This window comes from Fukomys damarensis, unplaced genomic scaffold, assembly GCF_012274545.1.
Source record: "Fukomys damarensis isolate Sample0158 unplaced genomic scaffold, DMR_v1.0_HiC HiC_scaffold_38, whole genome shotgun sequence".
Lineage (NCBI taxonomy): Eukaryota > Metazoa > Chordata > Mammalia > Rodentia > Bathyergidae > Fukomys > Fukomys damarensis.
Window position 1 is genome coordinate 33,681,151 of NW_022900950.1, and position 18,466 is coordinate 33,699,616.

At 42.7% G+C, this 18,466-nt stretch overlaps 1 pseudogene; it reads left to right on the forward strand.

The window, feature by feature from the left end:
• The first annotated feature begins 5,750 nt into the window (after positions 1-5,750).
• LOC104862133 lies at positions 5,751-8,553 on the forward strand (annotated as a pseudogene).
• The last annotated feature ends 9,913 nt before the right edge of the window (positions 8,554-18,466 follow it).

An 18,466-nucleotide genomic window follows, 5' to 3' on the forward strand; every position in this document is an offset into this window, starting at 1 on the left:
TATATATTTAAATTATGTATATAGAGAGAGGGCAAAATAGAAGATCAATAAATAGGAAGTATTAGGTAAAAGAGCCAAAAAACCAGGACCAGACCAGGACTACAGCAAGCCTCTACTATGGGGAGGATCTACCAGGCTGTCTCCTTAACAAAGGAAAAAGCAACATGGAGGAACAGGGAGCTTCTTTTATATGAGTGGCATAGGGTTAGCCTGAGCTGGGGTGGAGTTTGAGTGAGGTTGCATTAAGGGATTGGAGGAGCCTTGTGGCATCACTGGTTTCTTGGAGGTAGCAAGTATCAGGTTATTCTTTTGGCAGGAAGAGAGGCATGATGGGAGGAAGTCTGTCCCTTGGTAGGAGAAGCCATATTTAACTGCTATTCCATGTGGCAGCCAATTTAAGGCACAGAGCATTATGGGAAGGAAGCAGCCATCTTGAGGCAAGGGAAATCTAACAGGAAGTAGATAGAAGTTCAATTTCAAATAATTCCCCAAATTACCTATTTGTTTTTTTCAAAAATGTTTTAAGATATTTGCTAATTTCTTTTTTGTTGTAGTTGCTCTTTTGTTTTGCTTGAGACAGAGTCTCACTATGTAGTTGAGACTGATTTGGAACTCACCATGTAGCCCAGGCTGGTCTTGAACTCACAGTGATCCTCCTATCTCAGCCTCCCAAGTGCTGCGATTGTATGAGTGCACCTGGGTAATTTGTTTCATTTATAGCACTAGTTTCTCTAGTTCATTGAAAAGAAAGTTGTATGGTATTATCTGTGTCTTCTTTTTAAAAATCTTTTTTGTCTCTGAGTAACTACTTTAAAGAGAATGATACATAGTATATTAACTATTATTAATTGCTTATTATTTTATTAGGAAATTGTATTTTTTTAAAAAAAGAGCACAGGATCATCTAGTCATGGTAGCACACACCTGTAATCCCACCTACTCAAAAGGCTAAGATAGGAGGATGGGAAGTTTTGGGCAAGCATGGGCAATTTATGGAGACTCTGTCTCAAAATTTAAAATTTTAAAGAAAGGGCTTGGGTAGCTCTGTGTGAATATCCTGAGTTTAATCCCCTGTACAAAAGAAAAACTTGGGTCATGTGGCATTAAATTCAATACTATCTCTGCCACATCACATCTGCCTGACCTTGGGCCAACGCCTTCCCTCTCCACACTTTCACATCCTTATCTGTTAGATGAAGATACAAAGGATACATATCTTGTAGGCATTGCTGCCTTACTGTTGCAAGGATTAAACCAGACTATGGATGTAAATTCATCTGCCTAATGCATGGGACAAAATCAGCACTCCATAAATGGAGCTAATGTGAAATTTCCCAGAAGAGCGACAGGAGATAGTTTCAATTGTCTCATGCTACGTAACAAATCATCCTAAAACTAAGTGGTTTAAATGGCAACCATACACTATTTACATCCCCCAGTCTCTGTGCGTCAGAAAATTCAGGAGCTGGGGATTTAGCTCAGCAGTTCCGCTGCCTGCTTTGAAGGCACAAGGACTGAAGTTCGATCCCTGATACCAAAAAAAAAAAAAAAAAAAAAAAAGGAAAGAAAGAAAGAAAATTCAGGTGTGGCTTGGCTGGGGGCTCTGGCTCCTGGGGCTTTCATGAAGTAACAGTCCAATGTCAGGCAGGGCTGTGGTCTCATCTGATGGCACAGTGCTCACCTGTACAGCTGATGAAGTGGTGCTGGCTCATCACAGGAGGCCTCAGCCTCTACCAGGCTACTGGAGAGGCCCCAAGATATGTTGACTGACTTCCCAGGGAATATGTAATCCATGAGAACACTGGACACTTCAGTGCCCTTCACACTTGAGCTTAAAAGTCACACATCAGCTCTACCATATCATGATGCGGCCTTGGAAGACACTACGCAAGGTGCCAGTAGGAGGAGACAAGGATCATTGTGGGCTTGGATATTGTCCATCACCTAATACTCAACATTGAAAGTGGGATTTGCCACACCCAGACTCTGACAACCGCATTGTGCTTTGACTTCCATGTACTCATTTCTAGAATGAAGTACAGTCACCCCCTAGCATCTGTAGGGATTGGTCTCAGGACCTCCCACAGATACCAAAATCCATAGATGTCCATGTCCCTTATGTGAAATGGCATGTTATTTACATAGAACCCAGGCAATCATCCCATATACTTTAAATCACATCTATACAATTTACAACACCTAATCCAATCTGAATGCTATGCTATACAGTAATGCCTCGGGTCAAAAACCCTTCTATCCTCAAACAATTGTTTGCAAACAGAAGTGTTTGGCCAAATTTTGAATCCATTCACAAACTTTGCATTGGGTGATGAACCTGACCATGTTCTGACACACAGCTGTGGCTTTCTCTAGTCAAGAGCTCCTCAGTTGCAGACAGACCTGTGTACACCTGCTGTGAAGCCTTTTTGTGTGCTTCTTAGCACATACAATGCTCTACAGTATTATTCAATCCAGCATGGCTCCAAAGAAAGTGTAGAGTGAGCATGGTGGTAAAAGAAAGTACAGAGTGGTGATGAAAGTGACAGGAGAAAGAATCATAAGAAGGTTTTGAAGAAAATAACCATTGACTTGTAGGAAATTGTAGAAAAGCATGAGTGCAGTATTTGTGTGACTGATCTGGCCTCAGAGTACAAGAGGGTGAAGTCAACAATCTTAACTATTTTGAAAAATACAGATGTCATCAAAAGAGTTTATGTAGCAAAAGGAGTAATGATGCTAACCGAGCAGAGGACACAAGTGCTGGAAGACATGGACAAAACTCTTGTTAGTGTGGTTGAATGAGAAACAGCTGGCAGGTGACAGCTTCAGTAAAGCTATGATCTGTGGAAAAGCCAGAAAATTACACAGTGAGTTACTACAAGAAATCCCCTCTATAAGTGCAACAAGTGATGAATTTAAAGCCAGTAGAGGGTAGTTTGATACATTCCACCAGAGATGTACCATCCACAGTGTGCTAAGACATAGTGAGGCTTCCAGTTCTGACAAGGAAGCTGCAGATGCCTACAAGAAAGAATTTGAGGAATTCATGAAGTTATCAGAAGGATACTTCACTCAACAAATATTCAACAATGATGAAACAGGGCTCTTCTGGAAGAAGGTGCCAAACAGAGCCTATGTCATGCAGGAGAAAAAGGCACGGCTGGGGCAAAAGCCTATGAATTTCAGATGGACCCTTTTGCTGTGTGCAAACCCAAGTGTTGACCTGAATATTAAGCCACTACTGGTGTGCCAATGTCACATCCCTCATGCATTCAAGGAACAGAATGTGAACAAGGCCAGACTGGCTGACATGTGGAGGGCCAATGTCAAAGCTTGGGTCACAAGGCAGCTGTCCACAGAATGCAGAATGGCTGGGTGTAATGCTTGTATCCACTGCTAAGAAATATCTTTTTGACAACCAACTGCCTGAATGCTGCCTTCTTCTGATGGACAATGCTCCAGCACACCCTCTAGCCTTGGTGGATTATGCAGATCCTGAGTATGACTTCATAAAGGTCACATTTCTCCCCCAAACAGGCTACCTCTTCTGCAGCCCATGGACCAGCAAGTGATCTGCAACTTCAAGAAGCTGTCCACAAAGGTACTCTATACCAGGTGTTTTGATGTCACTGGACAAACATCCTTGACTGAAAGAGTTCTGTAAGAAACATTTTAATGTCTTGCACTGTATTAACCTCATTGGCAAAGCCTGGGAAGGTATCACATACTGGACCTTAAACTCAGCCTGGAGGAAACCCTGACCAGAATATATCACTGAATGTGACTTTGAAGGGTCTAATGCACAGGTAGAGGAAATTGGGTCCATGGACAAGAATATGAGTCTGGATGTTGGTGGTGCAGACATAGAGGAACTTGTTGAGGATCATAGGAGGAGCTGACAACAGGAGAACTTGCTGAGCTCCAGAGTGAGCAGGAGAAGGTGCTTGTTGTGGAGCATTCCACTGAGGAAAAGGAAGAAAGGGAGGAGGTTAGCAGTGATGTGATAAAATGGAATGGGTGCCAGGATTTCTTTGAGAAGCACCACCCCAACATACTGTAATGAACAGAGTGTTGACTCTGATGAATGACAACACGATCTCTAGTTTCTGAAAGGTTATGCAGTGCAGTAAAAAACAAGTGGCATCAGACTGATTTTTCATCAAAGTTAACCCTGCAGCTAAGGGACAAAAAGAGAAAAATCACCTGAAAGAGATCTCCCAGATGTCTTTATAGAGGGGATTCTCCCTCCAGACAATAATGTCCCCCCTACCCATCTTCCTGTCCTCCACACCAGGAGTTGCCTCAAGTGAGGTTAGTGTTCTTTCTCTTAATACTCTACCATACTTTGTTTCGTATTTTTGTGGTTAAAAAGTACATATGGTTCAGAATGGGTTAACCTTCACATTGAACTTTATGGGGAAATTTGATTTGGTTCATGGCCAATTTGGTTCACAACCAGAATAATGGGAGAAATTAAGTTTGTGAATTAAAGTACCACTGTATAGGTAGTTAGTATACTAATTAGTGTAGAGGCAGCCATCATAGGCTTACACAAATGAGATATGAGGCAACCAAGGAGGGCTGGGGATGAACAGAGTACCTGTGACATATGGGAGGCCACAGCTTTGCCTACCCAGTACTTCATTCCCCTGGGACCAATGTAGTACTCAGAGCTCAGCAAATTCGAGGTTTCCTTTTGGGAACTTCCTGGAATATGGTTTTCAAATATTTTAATCCACAGTTGGTTGAATCCACAGATGTGGAGCCCACAGATACAGAGATCCAACTGTACAATACTGAAATTTGTTTGACTGTTGACTCAAATATCTGTTTCTTGTAGCAGACACCTCTTCCCAGTGCTAGCAGTCTATAGTGGCACAAGCTTCTTGCCCCTCTATGATTTGGCTGTGTATTATCTTAGGAGTTTGACCAAAGCTTTATGTCACTCAAATGGGCATGTCAGATAGTAGGGTTGGGCTTGTATTGCTCCTTTGCTAATGGGTGCTACTGAGACTTCCGGCCTAGTCTGTGAAGTAGCAGGGCTCAGCTGAGTTCACTTCTAGCCAGGGTCAACTGATCCCAACTAAATTCTTCCACTTTGAATGAACTGTTTATTCTCTTCTGCAGAAAATATGCTAGCGCCCTCTTGTTATCAGTAGGTGTCCTCAGGCCTGCCCAGCTCCTCTCCTTCTTACACTTGCAATGAATAAACACCGGATGTCCTCAGTGTCTATTTTGCTTGTTACCCAGAGCAGCTTAGATCAGCTCAAGCTTCTCTCAAGTCTCTCTCTCTCTCTCTCTCTCTCTCTCTCTCTCTCTCTCTCCTATTCTGTGGACATCACACTGTCTTGTAGGAGATTGAGACCCACAGCCACGGTTTTCAAAAAAGTCTCTTAGTTTCTCAGGCTAGTAGGCGAAAGGCCATAGCTTCTTCCTGCATTTTTCCTCACTATTCCTTAGTGGAAGTTGGATGGATGGACTAAAAGGTTGAATGCTCCTGTCCTGTGCCCAGCACTGCAAGCAGGGCCACATGCTGTGTGCACGTGAGGCTGCCTATGGTGTGGCCCTGTGGGCAGGCAGAGACACAGGGTCCTCAAGGTGGGAAATATTACAAGTTTCCTGGGCAGCAGGAGTGGAGTGAAACTCTGGGATTCTGAGCAGAGCCTCCACCAGGACTATGATGAGATAAGATTGCTGATTACAATTATCCTCTATAAATTCCTGTCAACTCCTTGGGATTTGGAAAGAAAATGCCTGGTGTCTTGTCTTACCTAGTATTGTGTAGGTCTAGATGTTCCCCAAAGCCTCATGCAGTCATAGGTGGCTGAATCTAAAGTGTGTGATACTATAATTAAGGGTGTGTGATTGGTTTGACACAACCCTAATCCTGATAGTCTGAATGAGATAAAATGGGCAGAAAGACACTGCTAAGGCCCTCTTGTTGTTTTTGCTTTCTTCTGTCAACATGAACTGTTGCCCCTCTGCTAGGTGCCACATTGCATCAGAGCCAGCCAATTATGGACTGAAACCTCTACAAACTATGACCTAAATAAACCCTTTCTCCTTTAACTTTCAGGATCAGGTATTTTGTCTCAGCAAGAGAAAAGTAACTAAGACACCTACTGAAAGTAATGGATTTTCAGTTTGAAGACGTAGCTCAGTAGCACCATACCTGCCTGGCAAGTGCAAGGCCCTGAGTTCTATCCACCATACTGGGAAAAAAAAAAAGAAAGAAAGAAAGTAATGAGATTTTAAGAGGTAGTCCATCCACACACAAAATAATAGGCTCTCCTAGAAGTTTTTCCAAAAAAGGGATACTAAGAGAACATTAGATTTTACAGACTCTCAAGAAAATGAAGAATAAGCTTCTGAATATAGAAGATGAGAAATTGACCACCTTGGTCCTGCAGCACAGTCCGCCCCACAAACTATAAAAAGAGAGAAAACTTGCTGCCATTTGCAGGACTGAATAATTTTAACAGTACTTGCAATACTTGTTATCTTTTTTTTTTCTTTCTTGGTACTGGGGATCAAACTCGGGTCCTTACAATACTTGTTATCGTAATAGTATACTTTTAAAATGTGGAGTGAAGCACTTATTTTATATTACTTCAAAGAAGAAAGAGGAACTAAAGGATGAAGCCAATCAAAGTGACAAGGGAAATTACAAAGAAGATTCTTTGGCAAGTTACGAACTTATATGCAGTTTATAGTCCTTAATCATTTCAGGTTAATTTCCCCTTAAATTCAGAGAACTACACTAATGAACTTGCTATTCAGTCCAGACAACTGCTTCATGTACTCAGGAAACTCAACCCAATATATCTATAGCACAATGCACAAGAAGTATGACAGTATATTTTGGGAAACATTCAAGAAACATGCCACCTCCTAAAGAAAGAAGAAATAAAAAACCATGGCAAAATTATCTACAAATGTTGGAGAAAAACCTCATCAGAAAAAGGAAGTAGGGGGAAGTAACCACATGGGGAGCAATAATATGAGGAATTCTGAGGACTATAAAGAAAAATTTCCAAAAGGGAATGGGAAAAGAAAAAGTGACACAGATTAAAATCATAGCTTGGTAACAAAACTCTAAGTTTCCAAAGAACATCAGTCATGGATGAGAAGCAGAGAAAAATCAGATAAAAAAGAAAAGTCACTGGTGATACACTGGAGAGTCCTTCTAAAGTAATCCTCAATTGTGTTTCTGAAAATGACAGCACAAGAACCTCACAAAAGAAATCAAGAGTTAAAATAAATTGGTTAAAGTCTTCAACAAAGCAACCCAGTATTCTTTCTAAATTCTGTAGTCTAGGAAAACTAGCAACAAACCAAGGCTCCAAAGGGCAATCTAAAGAAAATGAGTATGTTCTGGAAGAGGACTTTGGGAAGTACAAAAGCGATGATACAACTAATAGTTGTGGACTTGAATCTCCAGGAAATACTAAGCTTATGGATGTTAATGAAGTTAAGCCCATAAACAATTTACAGAGCAAATTGGTTTTGAGCTAGTGGAAAAATTATTTCAAGGTCAGCTGGTATTAAGGACCCACTTGGAATGTAGAAGTTTAACAGAAAGATTTTTTTTCAGGACAACAGTGTGCCAGTACAGAAGATGAGCTTTCCAAAGTCGAGTTCTGAAATTTCTCCAGCATCAAAAACAGAAATGAAGATCTTGAGATGGGCAATTTCACAGTTTGCTTAGATGGAGAGGATTGTAGGAGAAGAAAAATATTTCTGCAAAAATTGCCATCATCACACTGAAGCCAAATGAAGTCTTTTGTTTGACAAAATGCCTGAAGTCATAACCATTCAATTGAAGTGCTTTGCTGCTAGTGGCTTGGAGTTTGATTGTCATGGTGGTTGACTTTCCAAGATCAACATTCCTTTATTGACAGGTCTTAAGCTGTTCCTAGAAAAATGGAGCACAAGGCCAACTGATGACAGCTATGGATTATTTGCAGTTCAGTGCATAGTGGCATTACAATTAGCAGTGGGCATTGCATTGCTTCTGTTAAAGTCACTGACCTCAACAGCCTAGAACTAGATAAAGAGGATTTTGTGGTTGACCATATGTGTGAAGTAGGTAAGCCAGAGCCATTGAATAAGGAGGACACAAGAGGTACAGTTGAAAATTACAGTGATGAAGAAGTGTCAATGAGAGTTGGTTGAAATACACAGCCAAGTAAAGTTTTGAACAAAAAAATATGCAGAAGCTATTGGACTTCTTGGAGGACAAAAGAGAAAAGTGGATTATGAGCTCTACAACAAAGCATCTAATCCTAAATTTGCCCACACAGCATTTGGTGAAAGTAGAAGTTCTGACACGAACAGTACTAATGAGACTCATAAAGCAGTTAAGAATAAGGAATCTAGTGACCAAACAGGCATTTACACAAGTGGATTTGAGAACAGAATTTCCTGTGCAGTGCAAAGTTTAAAGGAATGTAAGGTGAAATGAAAGTTATCAAAGAGACGGACTTTTTGAGACCCTTGTCCCCTTCTACATCTCCTATATCTACTCCTTACTTGTTATTTTATAAAAAGTAATAGAGTCAGTTATTTTCCTTGTGTATATATTAAATAAACATTGCCAACTGGTAAAGTTTACAGTAAACAGTCTTAGCTTATCTTTTGAAGCTATTGGATACTATTGGTCTCTAGGCTTTTATGTAATAGCGAGATTTGAAATACTGAAAAATCACGTTAATTTTTAGACTTCATTCTTCTTCACAGAGACAAGTGATGTGTTATATCCTGGGAACAAACTTGTATAAGTTCTCAGTTGAATTTTCCAAAATAGAAGCATTTAAAACTTCTGGATTTATGCTAATCTTTTGTGCTTACTTTTTAAAATAAAGTGCTTGTATTTGTATTCTCCATATTCTGGAGAAATTATCTACATGATGTTTATAGGTCTGTGCTTTTTCACCTAAGAAATGGAATCTCATTCTGTACATTTGGTTTCATCACAGTCATAAAACCTGATCTCTAATAGGGTTCTATCAGAGGCACAAAATGTAGAATATGTGTATTCACCCTGGGGTGTGCATTTCATGCCTTGAATCACTTTGGAAAGTGTCCCACAAAAACCCAGATGGTCCCCTCTATCATCACAAGAATTTTATATATATTTATGAAGATGATTCTGTATTCAATGTTTTAGGTTTTGGTTTATTTATTTATTTATTTATTTATTTATTTATTTATGGTACCAGGGGTTGAACTTAGGACCTTGTGCCTGCAAGGCAAGTGGTGGAACCACTGAGCTAAATCCACAGCCCAATAACTGTCTTCAAAGAGATCTTTTTGGGCATGGACTAATTTGTATCTCTTGACACTTATATTCTACACAATCTGAAATAAAACACATCAAACTTAAGAGAGGTACTATAAGACCTCAAATTTAACCTTTTTTAAAAAACTGGGAGGACAATAAAATTTAAATTGCTTGCCTATGTAAAAAAATGCTGGTGGGGTTGTGGGGAGAAAGGAACCCTTCTTCATTGTTGATGGGAGGGCAGACTGGTGCAGCCATTGTGGAAATCAGTATGCAGATACCTCAAACAACTAGGATTAGAGGTACCATCTGACCCAGATATCCCTCTGCTGGGTATCTTCCCAAAACAATTAAAAGAATCACACCACAGCAATATATGCTCACCCATGTTTATAGTGGCACAGTTTGTAATAGCTAAAACATGGAAACAGCCCAATTGCCCATCAACTGGAGACTGTATAAAGAAGATGTATTTTTTAATAAAATGGAATACTACTCAGCTATAAAGAACAAGCAACTGGAGTCCTTCACATGAAAATGGATGCACATTAAGGCCATACTCTTAAGTGAAACTAGTAAGTCACACATGTGTAAATACTGAATCTTTTCTCTAGTGTAAAAGTCTAAAAGTATAAATAGGGATCCAAATGTATAATTGATATTGTGTAACAGGAAAAGATCTAAAGGAGTAGAATGTAACTGTACTGTATACCTATAATGTACCAATAAACTTAATTTTAAAAAAGATTGGATGCTCCTTAGCAAGAAACAAGTTTCTTCTTTGTTTCTGAGGTCTAATGAGCCAAAGCCCATGCAGATGCACAACTTCAAGGGTCCAACAGGCACCCTGACATAAGGTGGAAAGTTTGGAGCTAGTTGGGCATGGATGTGACCCACCAGGGATGTACATCTGACCAGCAAGGGGCCACAAGGACACACCTGTGCCCAGGCCAAGCCTCAGATAATCTAAGGTCTGCAGACCCATCCTTACCCGATTCTTGTTGGTTCATAGGCTTTTGTGAACAATGACAACACATTTCCACATCAAATCCTTCCTTCTGCCATATTAGCATTAAACCTAAGCATTAAGATTTTGGAAGAGTTTTATTTTTCTTTTGAGTTTTCTGTGCTTTTCCAGTTTACTACAACAAATATACCTTCATTTAGTGATAAAAATTAGGGTAAAATAGAAATCTTACTAAATGTGCAATTTCCATGGTGGCTTGCCCAAACAGAGCCCTGGGGCCCTGTTCTACAGGCACCTGCCCTGAGGATCACTCCCCTGGGCTTCCTCCTATTTCTGAGAGACTCAATGACTAATCTGTGAAATGGGCATGTTGACTTTTGCCTTCTCATTTTACAAAGGGTTGTTTGTGAGGGTTACCTAGATGTTGTTAGGCAGATGTTCGATATCTGGGAGGAAAGACAGATGGCCAGTGAAAAGGGGGCAAATAATGAGACTGTTATCAAGATAACACTGACCAAGCCACCAAAAATTGATATGTGCCTCTATTATCTTGATAGTTATATCCATTCTCCTTAATGGCTTGCGCAACGGGGGACCTGATCCACCCCAACATGGTATCAGGGACAAACTCAGGACAGTGTGCTTGCAAGGCAGGCTCAGTACCACTAAGCTAAAACCCTGGCCCTAGGGGGGGGCCTGATTTTGAAGGCCCACTTTTAATTATTATCATTATTGATGCAATTAGCATAATGTAACAGATTCTAGACTTCCTGCCTTGCCACTATATGATAGCAAAGTTCCCATTAGGTAGCTGGAGGAGGACAGAAATTGCAATTTTTCATGAGAGGTCATTGTGAATGGTACCCACACCATTGAAATCCTCAGTCAGTAGGCTTGGCTTTAATAAGTGACACCCCCCTCGCCCTGATTTCTTTTCCAGAAACTGCTTCTCAGTGAGAATTGTCATGACAACCTAGAGAGAGGACACACTCTATAGCAAGCCCAGCATGGGGACAGCAGGTCTGTGCGTCACAATGAAAGAGAGCTGTGATGAAGGACACAGGTCAGCTTGCATGCGCTCACTGAGAGCTCAGTCTATAAAATCACAATGGATCGTGAAGGTCACATTCAGCTTTATAAATGGACAGCTGTGTTGGGGGGGGGGTCAGGTGGATACTTCTAAGTCCCTGTGAGCTTCTGAGGATGGCCAGGCTGTATCCTAGTGCCCATGTGGGGCTGTCCTTACCCTACCACATGGCTCAGGGCCAGTGGCTTCACTGGGGGACACCACCTCCCACCTTCACTGCCCAGTAGGCTGAAGGCTTAATTGAGCTTGACTACCAAGCTAACCTTGTGCAGAGAGAGGAACATGGGAGAGGGTTGGGTGCTCATTACAAAGAGCTATGCAAAGCTTTCCAGAAAGGCCATGTGGGCTATTTTGGGTCGTACATTTATGCATGGTGTGGACCAGAGAGTGCTTGCCACAAGGGCAGAAGGAGGGAGGGAGGGCCCACATGACCTCTCCTTGCTACTTGGGTGGCCCCAGCAAATCACTGCACTCTCCTGCCAGAAGGCACATGTCTCATGGGCACTGTCGGGATCCAAGTCCCAGGAGACTGGTTTGTACAGCAAGAAGAACAGCACCTCTGTCACTAGAGTGACTTAAATCTGAACCCAGACCTGCCACTTATGTCCACGTGACCTTGAACATGTCACAGAAGCTTCTGGAAAGTGCATTCTTTTTTTTTGATTTTTTGAAACTGACCTGGAACTCACTAGGTACCCAGGCTGGTCCTGAACTTATAGCAATCCTCCTGCCTCAGCTTCCCAAGTGCTGGGATTACAGGCATGAGCCACCACACCCTCCTGGAAAGTGCATTCTTAGGGCACTTCCAGATATAAAGCTGCAACTGTGAGGCCACTTTCCCTCACTGCATGCCCATCCACCCCCACCCCCATCTAAAGGTTCTGTTCATGTCCCCAAACACCTTTGTAGCCTGCCCATTTCCTGGCATCTGCTCCTTCACCCACTATCAGTGCCCATCGCTGCTTACATAGGATCAGCTGGGCTTGAGCTTCCATCCTCCCTACACTGCACATCCTCACCACAACAGTTACCTCGTGCTGAGAACACAAGAAAAATCACAATGTTACCCACTGAAAACCCTTCAGTTAGCAGGATCATGCTCACCCAAGCTCAACAGTGCTGCTCTAAATGCTGTATAGATACTAACTCATTTGATCGCAAGGCAACCCTATAAGTAAGTTATCTAGTATCTCATTTTACAGATGAGGAAAATGAAGTTGAGAGAGGTTAAGGTTCTTGCCCCAAATCATATTAGTGAGGATGAAGCCCAGATTTGAGCCTAGGCATTGTGAGCTGAAGTCCATGTATTTAGCCCCAACCTGGCTTGTTTCATATCTGGACTCAGCTCCACAGCCTGACACCCTTGAGAGTTTGTGCAGAGAGGATGGGCCCTGAATCTTCCTCCCACCAGCCACAGGGCTGAATACTTCTATCTATAGGACATCTGGCCTCCTGGTCAGGAGACTGCCCCTTCTTTGTCAAACTGGATGTAGCTTTAGGGATCTGTTTGTTCCTCTGGTTGTTGCTGTGTCCCCTGTTGGTAGGTAAGATGGGAAGACCATTCAGGTGCTTCCTTCACTGTGGCTTGTTCTGGAAGCACAATGCTGTCCAAAGGCAGGTAGTGATGGGATAGGTCAGTATCTTCATGGCAAATGGAATGGATTTAGAAGTAGTGAGGGTTTGCATGTGGCCCAGATGACAGCTTGGTGACCCATTACTGCCAGTAGTGACACCTGCCAGTCATCTGGAGAGAGCAGTGTGTTGACAAGAGGCAAGGCCAGCTGAGTCAAGCCAAAGCAATGTTAAGAGGATGAAAAACAGAACAAGGCAGGAAGATTTAGGAAGTTGGGCATGAAGTGGAGCAGGAGGAAAAGCAGAGTATCCAAATGATGCCTGGGTGGCAGGCAGATGTCCTGGGATAAAGATGAGGAGAACATGCCACCCTGTACTCAAAAATGTTGATATCTGGCTAGAAAACAATTAAATGTTTAAGGATTTAAAGAACACACAGTTAATAGTAAGCACCATTAAATGGGAGATGTAGCACAGTGAGGGAATTCACCAGCAGCAGAGATGCTTTCTCCTTGAGATGACCCATTAGCTCACATGTGAACCGGCCACTTGAACAGGTACCAGTATGCACAGGGAGGGAGAATGATAGGCTCCTCTTCTCCCTAAAATGGTCAGATCTTTTTCTCCTACTTGATTTCATTAACCCCAAAGTTAACTGTGGTATTCTGCTAAGAGTCGACAGGAATACAGAGGGGCTCCAGAAGGTGCAACGAGAACTGGAAAAGACTAACAGTAGCATGTGCCCCATGGGGAGGGCTGGACTGTGGGAAGAACAGAGGAGGCTACTAGAGGAAGTGGCCTCCTTCCTTGGCCCTCACTGCTTCTGCCCACCAAGGCAGGGCCCATCTTCATGTATTTCAGTGAAGAGGACTTCTAGAACCCTCATCCCAGCCCACTGTTAAAATGCAGTTGTAGTCAGCTGGCCTACACCACCCCCAGGAGATCCAGCTGTCACCTATGTCTGTCCAGGCTGTCCTCTGGGGTCAGCATCAAAACACACGGTCCAGTTTATAGTACAGTGTTCTCCCCATCCAATATGTAGCCTCTGTAGTTCAGGTACCTACAGTTAACCATGGTCAAAAAATTTCAGTGCAATAAGACATTTTGAGAGGGAGAGAGGCCACATTCATATAACTCATTACAGAACATACCTATTATTGTTTTATTTTATTATTAGTTAGGTTATTCACCTCTTACGGCGCCTAACCTACAAATTTAGCCTTCTCACAGGGTCATGATAGATACAGTCTATGTAGTGTTCAGTACCATCTGCCTCCACTGGGGGTCTGGAATCATATGAACTGTATCTACATTTATGGGATCTCACATGGTGCAGAGGATATCAGGGACACCAGGTTGTGGCTCTGCTATTGCCTCTGTGGGTGTCCTTCAACACAGGTTACCCTGACTGAGCCTGAGACATTCATGTCTCAAATAATCAAGCCAAATCAGAAAGGCAGTGATTCAACACTTAAAAAAAAAACCAACTGAGATTCTTTTCTTAAAATTAAAAAAAAAATCAGTGACACAAATGTTGAACAATTAAATTTTATGTGGGAATGTAATATAGAGAGCAGATCAAGCCAGGTTTGATGGCCTGTAACAGGCCTGTAACCTCAGCTACTCTGGGAGGCAGGGGCAGGAGGTTCACAAGTTCAAGCCTAGCCTAGGCAACTTTGGGAGACCACATCTCAAAATAAAAAATAAAAAGCATTGGGGATGCAGCTTAGTGGTACAGCACTTGCCTAACATGCATGAAGCCCTTGGTTTGATTTCTGGTACTACAAAAAAAGGAAAGAAATCACATCAGTTTGAAAGAACACTGTTGGAGTAGGCTGGGCACGGTCCCTAACTGCCATCACCTCATGTTTGCCAAAATCCCAGGGCCCCAGCACCCCAATTTGATGCCCCTTGAGTGAGCTGCTTATGAAAAACAAACTACCCAGCCCAGCGACTTTCTCAGCTCCAGGTTTCTGCCCCAACTCCCAGGATGCTGTGTAAGAAATTGACCTCATCAGGCTTAAAATAGGACAAGACTTCATCCATAGCCCCCAGGGAGGTGTAGAGAGGTCACTACCTTCCATGCAGGCATTCCAGGAGGTAAAGGAATTCAGCCCCATGTTGGGGCAACTGTCACTCAGCACTAACAGTTGTCCACGAGTCCTAACCGAATTGTGTGACGCATGGCCCCTGTGGATGCTTTGTGCTCTCCATTCCTTAAATATAGAACCTATCTGGCTCCATGCAGGTCCTGATAAATGAGTGTTTCCTGTATCAAGCCAGGCATCAGTGCAAAATCACAGATTGAGTACCCACCTCCAGCGCACCATCCCACAACATTCACAAATAGGACGGTTTCTTGGGGAAGCAGCCTGTGCAATCACAAAATATGCAGACCTCCAGCCCAACTTCTCCTATGTGAAGTGAGGAAAATCATAAGGCAGACACCCTAGGGCTGTTGTCTGGAGGAAATGAGAGCTTGTGCTTAGGGCACACATGTTCTGTCCTCCAGCCACCACTATCAGCACTATCACTGAGACTGTTTCCAAGAGGTTGCACTTCCAGTGAAACATCACACACACAGCCATAGAAACCCTATGCCACCAGGCTTATTATCTGAATTGATGCTAGATATTCTGAGCATAAAACGACAGAGATAACCTGAGGTTCCAGGTGATAAACTCTGCCTGCCCCCTGGAGGTTTACTTTTGGTTTTAGCAGGCACTTAGCATTTAGTCAAGGAACAGATTGATGATCCCCACCCCTTGTAATACTGGGAATGGAAACCAGGAACTCATGCATGCTATAGTCAAGCGCTCCACCTTTGAGCCATACCTCAGCAAACAGTCTTAATCCTGCAAAGATGAGCTGTTTCAGAGTTTTCAGTCTTGTGAAGCTGGGCCATTGCTGGGTAAACCTTATGCCCAAGGGTGGCTCCTGGGCTGCCTCCAGAAAGACTAGAATGTAAGCCAGCCTCAAATCCCCGGCAGGCCCTGAACCAGAGCACTGGCTTTCCCCACCCGAGGCTGCTGGATGTTCTGCCCTGCCTCTCCTGTCTACAGACACTTTGACGCCATACATCCATAAACACCTCATGGGGAGGGGGAAATGTGAGTTGGGTTCATCTCTCTCTCTAAGTCCTTCCCCTCCACTTTGGCTCAAGTTCTGGCTGTCCTGGCAGCTCTCTGATACCCCCAACAGGGTCAGTTTTTCCAGTTATTCTCAAGATGACAGTTGGTTTAAGAAGTCTACCTTTCAAGCGCAAGGACCTGAGTTAGATCCCTGGTACCAAAAACAAAAACAAAAACAAAAACAAAAAACAAAGAAGTCTGCCATAGTCTGCCATCTTGGAAGTGAGAGTCTGTATTTAATTTTAATGCTTATTTAGATTTTTAAAAAATAAATCTGTGTTTCTATTCTGTATGTATATCTTAGTCTATTGAGGATGGGATAGCAAAATATCATAGGCTAAACCAGGCATGGTAGCACATGCCTATAATCCCAGCACTGGGGAGGCTGAGGCAGGAGGATCCCTGTGAATTTGAGGCAAACCTGGGCTACACAGTGAGTTCAAGACTAGCCTGAATTACATAGTGAGACCCTGTCTCAAAACCAAACAACAACAACAACAATCATAGGCTAGTTGCTTTATAAGTAAAAAATATTTATTTTTTTTACTGATCTAAAGGCTAGTCAGTTCAAGATTGAAGCACCAGCCAATTCAATGTCTAGAAGGTCCTGTTCCTCGTGGATGATATATTCTGTATATCCTCACATGGTGCAAGGGACTAGTTTCTCTCTCTCTCTCTCTCTCTCTCTCTCTCTCTCTCTCTCTCTCTCCCTCCCTCCCAAGCCTTCGCAATTTACTTATACAAAAATAGCACAAGAAGAAACCAGCCCCACAAATGGAAATAAAGTTTTTGTAAATAGGGAAGGGAGAAGGCAGAGAAGGGAGGGCAGGGATAAGGGGAAAAATGAGAACCAAGACCCGTCAGGTAAGGGTACAAGATCCCAATGATGAATGTAACTGTACTGTATAACTAAAATGTAAAGCCTTCGCAATTTACTTATACAAAAATAGCACAAGAAGAAACCAGCCCCACAAATGGAAATAAAGTTTTTGTAAATAGGGAAGGGAGAAGGCAGAGAAGGGAGGGCAGGGATAAGGGGAAAAATGAGAACCAAGACCCGTCAGGTAAGGGTACAAGATCCCAATGATGAATGTAACTGTACTGTATAACTAAAATGTACCAATAAACTCAATGAGGAAAGAAAAAAAAAAAAAAGAAAGAAGAGAAACCAGCCCTACACAGATGGTAGGCCAGGAGCCAAACTAGTCCTTCTGTCCTCACATCGGCAGACAAAGGCATCTATTCTGGAGACTTCATGAGAGCCTGGATACCTTTTGGAATTTGAACTGGAGCCAGAACTGAAGCTGGAACTGCAGCCAAAGTCACAGGTTTGAGCCTTGGCCCTACCTCCGGTCAGCAATCTCAGAGCCTTGGCAATGCTGGCACAAGCACACTACGGACCTTGGTGTGGTGATGCAGGCGAGTGGACCAAACTTACTGCTGACACCCTCTTGAATGTTGGGCTGAACCTCCCTGGGCTTAATGAAAGACTTGTTAGCCTCCTCACAGCCTCAAAAACAGGCTTTTGTTCAGATTCTTGATGAAGTGTATTTTCCCTCAGGAACTTAAGAGTCTACTTCCTTAAGAAATTCATCTCTTGGTGATTGGAGTTTTAATTCCATTTCTGGGCCATCTGGGGGCAGAAAAATTTGAAGAACAGTGGTCCCCCTTTATCTGCAGGGTATGTGGTCCAAGACCCTCACACAATGCCTGATACTATGGATAATACCAGGCCTTGTGCAGGTGCTCCTTGACTTACTGTGGAGTCACGTCCAGATAAACCTGTCATAACAGAAAATATCAAACATAACCTACAGCTCCCCACAAGGTCTCTTCTAAAAGAGCACTGATCTTATTGATAAGGGTTCTGTTCTTGATGGGGATTTAGCTTAGTGGTACTGCACCTGCCTTGTGAGCAAAAGCTCCTGAGTTCAATCCCCAGTAGCAAAAAAAAAAAAGGCAGGGGGGGGTTCTGTTATGACTTAATAACATCCTAATGCTCCACCTCCAAATAATATTTTAATGTGAACTGAGGGGAGGACACAAACATTCAGACCTCAGGGCTATGCCCCAGTGATTTAAAGAAGGTGTCACTGGGAAGACTGGATAAAATGAAAATCCATGTTTTCTGTGCTAGTCTAGGACCATAGGAGGTAGAAAGGTAGAAGGTGAGGAGGGTCTCCAGTCATGGACATGGGTGGCACACTGTTAAAAATCAGAGTCAAGACATTTCTCCTAGAAAGTTCATGAACTAGTTAGATGAATAACCTTCCCCTAAAATAGTACAGTTTAGACAGAGGTGAAAGGGCCATTTTCTGCCAGGAAATATGGCAGCATGTTGGAGACTTGCAACCTTTGGGTCTCAGGGAACTTTGAAGTGTGGAAGGTGATTCCCATCCCTGGTTTCACCCACCTTCAGTGAATGC